We start from the raw sequence: 14264 nt of genomic DNA, 5'->3' as shown, positions 1-14264 counted from the left end.
ATAGTTCATATTTAATTCATAGAAGCTGTAGTGCAGCTTCTATGAAAGGAGGACATGGGGGAAAGGGCAGGCATAGTTAAGCACCCTTGATGAGTTCTTGTGACTCTTAGTTCTATTAACCCCTGCAGCATCTGAACATTACAGCAGCAGAGGTGGGGGATGCATCAGAGGAGGAGGATTTCTACTAAGTAAATACTGTATAAATAATAATTTTAACAACATAAAGAGGAATGAATATTGTGCACAATGCATAGATATTATTTCTACAATTTCTGATGGATGTTTTTGTCAAAACCACAACCCCATTTAGTGTTGAAGTAAAAAAGATCAATGTAAATTTTATTTTTTAAAGATTTGAGGTGCAAGTAATATGCTGCACACAATTGATATAATATTTCTACAATTTATATTAGACCTCATGGGCTAAGCTACTGCTGCAAGTCAATTTATATTAGACCTCATGGGCTAAGCTACTGATACAATTGGATGCAGGATGTTAAAACAAACACAACATTGTAGTGTCCGCAAAACAGTGGCATTCACACTCTGTAGAGCAGACCCATGGAACTTGTATGCCAAATCGCAGGACCTTGCTGAGGAGCAGTGTGGTAGGGAACTATATTTCCTAGAGGAGCTGGCATGTGGAAGGAGGAGTATATATATGAAAGCCCAGATGAGAAAAGAAGTGAGAGGGGAGAGATCTGGAGAGAAGAGTGCACTGAATGCAGGAGGACAGGAAAAGGCCGTGGGAAGAGAGGAAGCTAATCTGCTAGCAGGTGAGTGGAAGGAATGCTGCAGCCAGGACTGGAGAGTGTGTCGAGGCCTTATTGAAGGAGAGAGAAAGACCGACAGAATTCGCCAGATGCCATCCCTCAGATGAGAGAGTCCCAAGCATTATCAAGGGCAGGGAACACTAACATCTGCTCCACCTTTGCTATTTTCCTACATTCAGTTGCGGACATCGGACATCGCACATAGTTATTAGAAGTTGCAACCTAGTTCCTTTAGCCTCTATTGTCTGACTACGCTTAGTAGAGTCTTATCATCAGAACTGATAGCAGGACAGTCGGTCCACAGGCTGAACCACCGCTCTGTCACCATCATCATCAATTCTCTCTGCTAATCAGGCCTTTTCTCAATTGTGACAGAAGTCTTGTAGCCCAAAGGAGAGTTACCCTGTGCCAACAATCACTTTTACCAGATTGGCCACTTGTAGCTTTAGATTTGCCAGAAACTAATGCCTTCAAGCAGGGGTCTCCAAACTATGGCCCTCCAGCTGTTGAAGTACTACAAATCCCATCATGCCTCTGCCTCTGAGAGTCTTGCCTGTGGCTGTCAGTCTTGCAAGGCCTCATGGGAATTGCAGTTCCTCAACACCTGGAGGACCATAGTTTGGAGACCCCTGCCTTAAAGGAACATTACAATCTATAAAATTGCTGCTTGCAGGGGAAGTGTTATTCTTCCCTCTTTTATTACACAGTTCCTCAGAGAGTTACAGTCCAAACTTTGCTTCACTGTGCACCAACTGGGTCCCATCATGGGTGTAGATGACTCTTCATTGCCTTTAAAGAACATTGGTTGTTTTGGGGTAAAGAGCTCTTTTCCTTTTTTTCAGACTGTCTCCTTGCCATCAGGTCCTGAGGGCCCAAAGTGAGTTAGCCTACCTGTTTGATAGTCCTAGCTGCTCACTGGGGACTATAATGGTTGAAGGTATTGGGTTAGTTTCTGAAAATCAGGCCTGCTAATACTAATTAAGATTCTGTGATAAGTGTTGTATTTTCCTTAAGTTCAACTTGACACAAATAACAATTGATTTTACACATTTAATTTCTGTTTATGCTGTGTAACCAAGTTATATTGAAGTTTTCTATAAACCTTCTACTGGTTTACTTCAAACCGTGTGTGAATTCACGTTCTGGTGGTGATTTATTTCAGTTAAGAGTGTACTGTGGTGTCAGCAGTGGTTGGGCTTTCAGAGTGGGGTCCAGATCCACAGGGAACCCAAAAACAAATCATCAGCTCCTAAGGGGTAGTGCTACACTATATTCACATTTATCTTAAGAGGACCAAAAATAAGGTAAAATATACATTTATCAAAGTCCAGTTGAAGTAATATGTCACACACAGCTTACATAGTATTTCTACAATTTATTGTGAAACCAAACTAGCTAAACCTCATTTACCTTTCATTTATGGAGAAATAAAAACAATCTAACATTTTAAAATTCCAATAGAAGTAATATGCTACCCACAACATATACATATATTCTGCAATTTCTTTCAGACCTCATTGGCTAAACTATCTTCCCATTTAGCTTCAAAAAGTAAAGTGTATGTTTTAAAAATAAAATGGAAGGAATACGCTATACACTGTATGACTGTAACTTTAATACATTTCTGTGAAGTCAATCTGATAAAACACACTTGCCTCATACAGGACAAAGACCAAAATAAGTGTTGATTTTTCTTTTACCACATGCAGTTTTGCACCACAAAAATCCAAATTTAATTGTGTATATTTCAAATGAAAAGGAACAAATGTTTCAAACATTTAATTGACAGCATTTGGGCACTTTTGGTTGGCTGTTTTTTAAACAGCAGGGATAATAATCAGCATTTTATAAGAAAACATCAACTTAGAGCGTATTTATTCCCAGAAAAAAAAGAAGCTAAATATTGTGCTGACTCCCTACACATTAAAAGAAAATTGACCACATTTTGAAAAGAAGAGATACAAGGCAGGTTTTAATCTAAATATCAACATGAAAGTACTTTATTTCACCAAAAAAAGTCAGCACAATATTTTACAGACTCCATGCATAGTATGTAAGCACTTTTACCAGGCTACAGTTTATTTTCGAAAGACCAGGTAGGTTTTAACCACTTGCCCTCCTAAAGATTTAGCCCCTTCATGACCAGGCCATTTTTTGCGATATGGTACAGCGTTACTTTAGCTGAACAATTGCGTGGTCATGCAATGCTGCACATAAATGAAATTTATGTCATATTTTTTGTACAAATAGAGCTTTATTTTGGTGGTATTTGTTCACCACAGTGTTTTTTTTTGCACTATAAACAAAAAAGACCAACAATTTTGAAAAAGTTTTGTGCTTACTGTGTGCTGTTTTAGCAGGGGACATGCTGCTTTCTATCTCTCTGTTTCTCAGCCACTCACCGACTCCTGGCCATGAATTGCTGGCTGGACCCCAGTGATCGACATCTCCGGGAGCCAATGACAATGTGAGTAGGGCAGCGCATGAGTGCTCCCTATCATGAGATGCAAAATCATGTATATATATATATATATATATATATATATACACATACAGTATATCTGTTATACGGTGGTCCTTAAATGGTTAACCAAAAAATCACTAGTAGACTATAATATTTCAGAGAGACAATGGCCATAAATATTTTTTTGATGGCGCACTACAAAAGGCCAAAAAGGCATACTTGCCAGTAAATTTGTTCAGTGAGCTGTTAAGGACATGTAACATCCTCTCCATGCTTGCTGGATTACATGTCTGTAGTTATGTGAACACTGCCACTGACAGCATGGTCTATCAACACAAAGACATCTAACTCCACATGCTAGTGGAGGGTAGAGATGGCCTTCTGGGTGAAAAAAGAGTAGCTGGGTACCAACCTCTGTGGTGTAGAACAGGCCCCAAAGTTGCTGAGGGGGAAGATTCCACTAGCTGGAGCAGGATCAACTGTAAAGTCACCAATTTTGCTAAACTGCCATTGAGACACTGTGCTTGAGAGTGACTGGGTGGAAATGTTTTCTTACACTCCAGCAGCTGTAGAAGAGACACTAGTCTGGATCAGGATGTAGCTGGAGCCAGTGGAGTGCGGTTCGGAGACTTACAGTGTGGTTAAAGCCTTCACTTAGTTCCACTCTGGATGACCCCATGCTGACCCCCTTTCCTGCTTGAAGTACCATGGGTAGGCTTCTATAACTTAAATCCCTATAATTTTAGAATGATGCTGCAAGGGATGCAGATGGAAATGGAATAGAGCGGGAGAAGAGGTGCAAAGGGAGGAGAAATAAGAAAGAGGATTGAGGGTTTTTTGCTGTCAGCCAGTATTAAAAATGTGCTTCTCCCACTGGACTTTGTGGTGATCTATCAGGTGTCTCCTCACATTGTGGTACCTAAATGGCTGATAGATTTACCATGCTTGATAGGCTGCTAACAGAGGCTGCAAACCACTGTGGTGTTGTCTGCAGAAAGTTTTGCAATAATTCCATATTGCAGAGCTCTTCATAGTGGACCTGGTGATACCAGAGGCCTGCAATCTCCACTTCTCTTTAAGCTGTCCCTGCCTTGCTGATGTTGTATCACTCCCTTACATTTCTTCTCTACAATCGCAAGCACCCAGGTACAGTCAGCTGCCTCATTATCCTCACCACAGATGAGTTTCGGGTTCAACAGAAGATTTGACTCAAACTCTGGTTGGCTGCTCAAAGTTCACTAAATGGGCAAACTTAATGGCCAGATGTGGCCTGTTCTCCCATCCACACTGAATTTCTGGCTGCTAGTGTAACCTGAAGTCACTCATTTAGTTATGATGGGAAACAAGCTTACCTGCTGGCTTGCTTCCCATAGTAAACAAGACAGCAGGTATCCTGGATGACTTCATTGACAAAATAGAGTCATGGCCATTTTTGGTCAATACTAATTACCGAAAAATAAAGATAAACAGCGCAAACATAGACCTCTACATCAAATCAACATACAAAGTGCAAACATATATAGAAAATTAAATTGATAGTGAAGTCCATCAAAATTAATAAACCAAAGTTCAAAAAATCTCAAAAATATTTTTGGTGCAAAAAGAAATTTTCAAATTCTTCTTCTATTATAAAGAAACCTCCACCTTCCACCCGTGAAAACCAACATCAAATGCACTCACCAGATTTAGGTGAATGAAACGCCTTTAAGGAATTTATGGGCTCCTAAACCCTCTTTCGTATCCACTCTGTAGGAATCCTCACCTCCAGCATAGGCTCCACCATTCGACCAGGGAGAAAAAATCTCAGATAGTGTAATATTGCAAAACACCATTCATAAGTGAAATCAAGGATTAAGGCCACTCACATTAGAATCACTTTAAAAAGGCATATTTATTAGGACCAGCTTCTTTCCAGATGAACAGTAGATGTAAGGCAACCTCCCACGGAATCTCACATCACAGCTCCAGGTTACAGCAGAAGCTCCACAGAGACCACACATATACAGATCCCAAAAGATGGCCGCTGGAACGCACCGCTCAGCGTGCGCTCCACTCACCGGAAGTGACGTCAGACGTAAGGAGTAACAACCGGAAATGTGTCAACGCGTTTCGCCCCTCCCATCGGGCGTTCTCAAGACGTTCATTTCCTGTCTGAAGCTCCCTTACATACCCAACAGGGACCCACCCCTCCGTTCCAATTGGTCAAAACACCTCCCCGGGATTATCAAAAAACCACTCCTCCTGTTATGTGACGTGAGAGTCCTTTACAAATGAGGCATATGCCTACACAATTTAAAATCCTTTTTTAGGTTATTCCCAACACTGTTTAATTATCTCCCAGAAGCGACATGTATAATAACCACATGTCCCTAGTGGGAAAAACACAAATACAATTTAAAACAATGCCTGACTATTACAAAAAAACATTCTTTAATAAATGAGCAATGAATGACATCACTACTAGATAGCAATAAAAATATGAATTAAATATAAAATAATAATAAAATTAAAAAAATGAAAATAAAAATAAAAATAAAAATAAAATAAAAATAAAAATAAAAATAAAATTAAAATAAATAATAAAAATAAAAATGAATGTAAAAATAAAAATAAATATAAAAATAAAAATAAAATTAAAATAAAAATGAAAATAAAAATAAATATAAATATAAATAAAAAAATAATAAAAATAAAAATAAAAATAAATATAAAAATAAAAATAAATGAAAATAAAAATAAATATGAAGATGAAAATAAAAATAAAAATAAAAATGAATAAATGAAAATAAAAATAAATATAAATAATAAAAATAAAAATAAAAATAAATATAAATAAAAATAATAATAAAAATAAAAATAAAAATAATAATAAAAATAAAAATAAAAAATATATAAATAAACATAAAAAATAAAAATAATTTTTATTAAATACAAATACATTAAAATATATAAGAAATCTTTTTATTAGTGACAAAACACACCTGAGGATTTTTATTGGAAATTGACTATGCTCTTACCAATTAGACAAAAAACAATTAATGTCTATGTCCGAATTCAACCCCTTAGGGTACAAAGATCCCAATTGAAAGATCCATTTTGTTTCATTCTGCGAGATGCTCCTTACCATATCTCCTCCCCTCCAATGGGAAAAAATCCGATCAATCCCGCAGAATTTCAAACACGATGGATCCCTATTATGACACCTTCTAAAATGGTAGGAAAGACTGTGATATTTATATCCTTTTTTAATATTTCTAATATGTTCACCTAATCTCACCGACAATTTCCTGGAAGTTCTACCTACGTATTGAAGGTGGCAAGAGCATTCCAACACATACGTAACAAAGGAACTGTCACAAGATATAAAATTATTTATTTTATAAGAGGAACCCGTAGAGCAAGAATGAAACGAATCATATCTCCTCTTAGTATCTCCTTTCATATTTCTACATGCCATACACCTATTACATTTGTAGAAACCCACAGTATCCAAAAAAGTTGCCTTTTTCTTAGGAATATCTGGAATATTTTTTGCTAACTTCATTCTCAATGTGGGTGGTTTTCTGTAAATGAATGAAGGTCTCCCCGGTAGTAAATCATGGAGAACCTCATCCCTCTTCAGAATCGACCAGTGTTTCCTTATGATGTTTTCAATAACCTTATGTTGATTTGAGTAACCCGTAATAAAAGCCAGTTCACCTATTTTCTTCTTTTTCCTGCTCTTTGTTAGTAATTCATCTCTATTAATCCTCCTCACTTGATCCATTGCACCTGTTAAAATATTTTCTTCATAGCCTTTTTCTCTAAACCTTTCCAACAACATATTTGCTTGCTCTTGAAATGTCTTATTGTCATCACAATTCCGTTTAAGTCTAATCAATTGACTTTTAGGAATGGACCTCAACCAGTTTCTATGATGACAGCTGTGGATTGGGATGTAAGCATTCCTATCCACTTGTTTAAAATATGTTTTTGTGTGAAGATAGTCCCCCTGTCTATAGATGACTAAATCCAGAAAATCTATAGATTCCATACCGATATGATTAGTGAAAGTGATGTTATAAGGATTACACTCCATTCCACGGATGTATTCCTCTAAACCATTCCTAGTTCCCTTCCAAATTATCACGATGTCATCTATGAACCTTCTAAAGAGTAATAATTTCTCATTCATCTTTTCAAATATAGCCTTATCTTCCCACATACTCATAAAAAGGTTGGCTACTGATGGAGCATACTTCGCTCCCATCGCAACTCCAGTACACTGCCTATAATAATTGTTGGAATGCCAAAAATAATTATTTGACATTGCTAGGTCAAGACAATCTAGCAAAAAATCAATTTGATCACCTTTTAAACCCGATTTTTTCTCCAATGCCCACCTCACTGCTATTAAAGCATCCTCATGTCTAATGTTAGTATATAATGCATTAACATCAACACTGGCCAAAACACAGCTCTCTTTAATCCTTATTTTTTTCAAAACTGAGATCAAATCCCCACTATCCTTCAAGTAAGATGGAAAACCTGATACCAGGGGTTGTAGGAATTCGTCCACATATTCCCCTAGTCTCGAAAACAGTTTTCGAGACTAGGGGAATATGTGGACGAATTCCTACAACCCCTGGTATCAGGTTTTCCATCTTACTTGAAGGATAGTGGGGATTTGATCTCAGTTTTGAAAAAAATAAGGATTAAAGAGAGCTGTGTTTTGGCCAGTGTTGATGTTAATGCATTATATACTAACATTAGACATAAGGATGCTTTAATAGCAGTGAGGTGGGCATTGGAGAAAAAATCGGGTTTAAAAGGTGATCAAATTGATTTTTTGCTAGATTGTCTTGACCTAGCAATGTCAAATAATTATTTTTGGCATTCCAACAATTTATATAGGCAGTGTACTGGAGTTGCGATGGGAGCGAAGTATGCTCCATCAGTAGCCAACCTTTTTATGAGTATGTGGGAAGATAAGGCTATATTTGAAAAGATGAATGAGAAATTATTACTCTTTAGAAGGTTCATAGATGACATCGTGATAATTTGGAAGGGAACTAGGAATGGTTTAGAGGAATACATCCGTGGAATGGAGTGTAATCCTTATAACATCACTTTCACTAATCATATCGGTATGGAATCTATAGATTTTCTGGATTTAGTCATCTATAGACAGGGGGACTATCTTCACACAAAAACATATTTTAAACAAGTGGATAGGAATGCTTACATCCCAATCCACAGCTGTCATCATAGAAACTGGTTGAGGTCCATTCCTAAAAGTCAATTGATTAGACTTAAACGGAATTGTGATGACAATAAGACATTTCAAGAGCAAGCAAATATGTTGTTGGAAAGGTTTAGAGAAAAAGGCTATGAAGAAAATATTTTAACAGGTGCAATGGATCAAGTGAGGAGGATTAATAGAGATGAATTACTAACAAAGAGCAGGAAAAAGAAGAAAATAGGTGAACTGGCTTTTATTACGGGTTACTCAAATCAACATAAGGTTATTGAAAACATCATAAGGAAACACTGGTCGATTCTGAAGAGGGATGAGGTTCTCCATGATTTACTACCGGGGAGACCTTCATTCATTTACAGAAAACCACCCACATTGAGAATGAAGTTAGCAAAAAATATTCCAGATATTCCTAAGAAAAAGGCAACTTTTTTGGATACTGTGGGTTTCTACAAATGTAATAGGTGTATGGCATGTAGAAATATGAAAGGAGATACTAAGAGGAGATATGATTCGTTTCATTCTTGCTCTACGGGTTCCTCTTATAAAATAAATAATTTTATATCTTGTGACAGTTCCTTTGTTACGTATGTGTTGGAATGCTCTTGCCACCTTCAATACGTAGGTAGAACTTCCAGGAAATTGTCGGTGAGATTAGGTGAACATATTAGAAATATTAAAAAAGGATATAAATATCACAGTCTTTCCTACCATTTTAGAAGGTGTCATAATAGGGATCCATCGTGTTTGAAATTCTGCGGGATTGATCAGATTTTTTCCCATTGGAGGGGAGGAGATATGGTAAGGAGCATCTCGCAGAATGAAACAAAATGGATCTTTCAATTGGGATCTTTGTACCCTAAGGGGTTGAATTCGGACATAGACATTAATTGTTTTTTGTCTAATTGGTAAGAGCATAGTCAATTTCCAATAAAAATCCTCAGGTGTGTTTTGTCACTAATAAAAAGATTTCTTATATATTTTAATGTATTTGTATTTAATAAAAATTATTTTTATTTTTTATGTTTATTTATATATTTTTTATTTTTATTTTTATTATTATTTTTATTTTTATTTTTATTATTATTTTTATTTATATTTATTTTTATTTTTATTTTTATTATTTATATTTATTTTTATTTTCATTTATTCATTTTTATTTTTATTTTTATTTTCATCTTCATATTTATTTTTATTTTCATTTATTTTTATTTTTATATTTATTTTTATTTTTATTTTTATTATTTTTTTATTTATATTTATATTTATTTTTATTTTCATTTTTATTTTAATTTTATTTTTATTTTTATATTTATTTTTATTTTTACATTCATTTTTATTTTTATTATTTATTTTAATTTTATTTTTATTTTTATTTTTATTTTATTTTTATTTTTATTTTCATTTTTTTAATTTTATTATTATTTTATATTTAATTCATATTTTTATTGCTATCTAGTAGTGATGTCATTCATTGCTCATTTATTAAAGAATGTTTTTTTGTAATAGTCAGGCATTGTTTTAAATTGTATTTGTGTTTTTCCCACTAGGGACATGTGGTTATTATACATGTCGCTTCTGGGAGATAATTAAACAGTGTTGGGAATAACCTAAAAAAGGATTTTAAATTGTGTAGGCATATGCCTCATTTGTAAAGGACTCTCACGTCACATAACAGGAGGAGTGGTTTTTTGATAATCCCGGGGAGGTGTTTTGACCAATTGGAACGGAGGGGTGGGTCCCTGTTGGGTATGTAAGGGAGCTTCAGACAGGAAATGAACGTCTTGAGAACGCCCGATGGGAGGGGCGAAACGCGTTGACGCATTTCCGGTTGTTACTCCTTACGTCTGACGTCACTTCCGGTGAGTGGAGCGCACGCTGAGCGGTGCGTTCCAGCGGCCATCTTTTGGGATCTGTATATGTGTGGTCTCTGTGGAGCTTCTGCTGTAACCTGGAGCTGTGATGTGAGATTCCGTGGGAGGTTGCCTTACATCTACTGTTCATCTGGAAAGAAGCTGGTCCTAATAAATATGCCTTTTTAAAGTGATTCTAATGTGAGTGGCCTTAATCCTTGATTTCACTTATGAATGGTGTTTTGCAATATTACACTATCTGAGATTTTTTCTCCCTGGTCGGATGGTGGAGCCTATGCTGGAGGTGAGGATTCCTACAGAGTGGATACGAAAGAGGGTTTAGGAGCCCATAAATTCCTTAAAGGCGTTTCATTCACCTAAATCTGGTGAGTGCATTTGATGTTGGTTTTCACGGGTGGAAGGTGGAGGTTTCTTTATAATAGAAGAAGAATTTGAAAATTTCTTTTTGCACCAAAAATATTTTTGAGATTTTTTGAACTTTGGTTTATTAATTTTGATGGACTTCACTATCAATTTAATTTTCTATATATGTTTGCACTTTGTATGTTGATTTGATGTAGAGGTCTATGTTTGCACTGTTTATCTTTATTTTTCACAATTTGTGTTGACCACATTGCACAGCAGCAGGATAGAACCTGAAGTAGGGTGTTTCACTGGGCGCAGGAAGAATTTTTAGTTTAGTTAATACTAATTACCGGTCTGGCTTCTGTACACTGAGCAGCCAGTCCAGGACCAGTTGCAGCATGAGTCTGTTGGAAGAAGGATCATTGAGTGAGGGTCAGCAGCATAGTTTACTTCACTCTTTGTAGCCAAACACACTGCAATTCATTGTAATGTAGCGGTGGCATTATACAGCACTGTGTATAGCACTGTGTAGCTCTGTAGGCACCACTGTAGTCTACAGCAGCAGTTATCTCACTTGCTGCCCGTATCTATTCCAACTCCACCACTCCAACACACACTGCAAAAAAGGCTGATGGTTGAGCTGACTTTAGGTAGGGGGTTGGCCTATTTGCAAACCCCCATTATTGGCCTCACTATGCCAACTGACCACAGTTCACCCAATACATTATAGGGGATCCGATTTAAGGCAGTAGAGGACAGGCAAGGTTTGAGTCTAGGTCTGCATCAAGCCACCTTGAATCTCATGCCAACACACTCAACATGATGGCACAAAAGAATTGGGGCTTTTTTTGCCAAAGCAGTAAAACATATTCACTTACTGAATGAGTGAAACAAAGTAAAAATTCACAAAATACAAATCATGTGCAAGCAAACAAAAAAAAAAGATTTTTGATTACATGATTGGATGACTAAAGTTTGCAGAACTGCACCTCAATCATTAAACTAAGTGAATTTTCTCTTTGCAAAGTACATTTTCTCTTTGCATTGGGCATTTTCAATGTCCAAAATTTCTTTACCTCTTGCCAGGACTACTGTAGGGTGCAGTAAGTGTCTGAGGCCATTAATGCAGAAATTCAGTAGATGACAGAGCATCTTGGCTTTCCAGAAGACTAAAAAACAACTGAGTGTCTTCTTTCATGTGTACCCCTCATACATGTATATTTCTACCACTTTCTATGTCTGTTCCTCTCTTCACACACTGCTAGGAAGCTTAACCCTTTACATTATATTAAAAATGGTCAAATCCAGACCACAGCCCAAAATGAAATGCTGTGAAATACCAGAATAGAACTGTTCACATCCTAGGAATGTCAATGTATTGAAACAGCAAACAATAGTTGACTTAAATTCCCTTTAAAAATGTTACCAATCTGAGCTGAAAATATTGGAAGCAATGTGAAAGGTTATTACTACTAATGGCGATTCTATCAGTTACTAAATTCACATATAAAGAACTGTAATGTGATTTTGTTTGTGGAGAGTCGAAGTAATCTTGACTTCAAGTAAATGTTGCATTTTTGTTCTGAAAAATATAATGTCTGTTACATTTTTCCCTTTTTTTGTGCACACAAGCTTGTGATTCTCTTGCAAGCTTCATTTTGCAGAAAGGATTAGCAAAACTGTTGACAGATGGTCAAAATGTGAGGTTGAAACTGCAATTACCTTATCAGTAACCATCAACTTTGCTGTCAGGCCAAGGCTTTTGTTTTTGAAAGGATGCCTGAATTCCCAACCTTACCAATGTAACTGGAACTGTGATAGAAATATAAAAAATAAATATACTGTTAGACTGCATGCAGAGTTTAGAATTAAAGTTGATCAAAAGACTTTTCACTGCATAGTCGAGCATATAAAATCAAATTAGTTTACCCCTATAAACACCTTGTCATTTGGACCAAAGATAACTTTAAGGGAGAATTATGAAATATAAAAAAACACAAACATACATATTCACCTCCATGCTGCAGCATCCATGTGATACCCCAGCTCCATGAACGAGAATTGACAGATCACATGACTGCTTATCTGTCAGCTATTGGGCTGCTCACAGCTGAGGGCAGTGACTAAGTAATAGGCATAACAACAGCATGGTAGGATTTCATCTAGGGACAGGGGCAGCTTGCAGAGGAGTAGAGCAAGCAGCCATCCTAATCAACTGGATGGCACTGCCACATAGCTCAGGAGTCTGAGCTTTTTTTAATGCATCTGCTGCTGGAAGCAGCACGGTAGTTTCCAGCTGGATACCACATGCATTAGGAGACACATGAGTCTACCACAAAGCTTGGTGGGAGTAGTACATGAATGATACCAGTCAGCAGCAAAAGGCCCACACTACTTTTCCAACTCACTCCTCCCTATACACTCCTCCCCCCACTCTTCAAGTGTCCACTGCAATACTTGCTACCTAAAGCAATAGAGATGGAAGTCTGAGAGGGTTTGAGAGGCACATCAAGTGGAGAAGAGGGTCAGCATGGGATCACACAGAGCAGGGCCAAGCATAGACTACCTATGTCTACCAACCTCACCCAACCATCTGCAACTACATCCTTGACCAGGCTGGTGTATCTTTCCAAGCTGCTGGCGCATAAGAAAAAATACTCTCCAGTCACCCATGTCAGCTTGGAATGCAAGATAGGGCACACTACTGGAGCTAGTGGTGGCACCCCATGTCCTGTACCTTGGTGACGGTGACAGATCAATCACCTGTATCCCCTCCTCCTCAATGGCCTTGTCTGATGACTCCTAAAAACCACTATTTCCCCTCAAGTGATAAAGTGCCCACTCCAGGGCGCAAGCAAAACACTGCTATGCTGTTTTTCAGCTTGTATTCCAGGGGAACAGGAATCACACAGGGACAGAAATTCTGTCAGCTTTTAATGGGCAGGCTGAGAGGTGGTTGATCCCATGTCTACTCATGCCAGCAAAGTCTTATGTGACAACAGCACCAACCAGCTGTTCACCCTTTGGTAGGGAAGGCTCATATACTTGTGCCTTGAATGGCACACTTCTGAACCAGGTAGTAGCCTGGTTTAGGTGACATGGCTTGAAAGACATCCTGTGGCAGATTAGAAAAGTGTGTGGCCACTTTAGGCAGTCACACTTAGTGGGTTGTTACTTGGCTGAAACACAGCAGCAATACATGCTGCCTGCTGAACCCTGAATATGCAACACACCCCCACACTGGAATTTGACAGTGGCCATGCTGAAGCAGCTACATTTGCAATGGTGGACCATCAACAACTATTATGTGAGTACAAGATGAGGAAGAGGGAAAGAGGAGATTTGGGGTGTCAGTGGTGAGGACGTGAACATAAAGTTGTCTTTCAGGAGTATGTTTTACCCCACCCAAACCCTAGGAGTTGTATGGGATCATGAAGGAGAGGGAAAATGTCAGATTTAATGTTGCCATCCCAGAGGGAACAAGAAAGTCCAACTTGGAAGAAGTGGCCACCTTTCCAGAGAGTGACAGGTTCCCCTTTCATGGCCTTAACAATGCTTTAAAGTCATTTTTC

General features: G+C 37.4%; 1 pseudogene; it reads left to right on the top strand.

Annotated features, from left to right (window-relative positions):
* The first annotated feature begins 673 nt into the window (after positions 1-673).
* LOC149443999 (large ribosomal subunit protein eL20 pseudogene) overlaps positions 674-14264 on the top strand; it is a 171953-nt pseudogene continuing 158362 nt past the window's right edge.

Source organism: Staurois parvus, unplaced genomic scaffold (genome assembly GCF_062004578.1).
Source record: "Staurois parvus isolate SC_StPar_1 unplaced genomic scaffold, SC_StPar_1.0 ptg000818l, whole genome shotgun sequence".
NCBI lineage: Eukaryota > Metazoa > Chordata > Amphibia > Anura > Ranidae > Staurois > Staurois parvus.
This window is presented reverse-complemented; position numbering and strand designations above follow the sequence as displayed.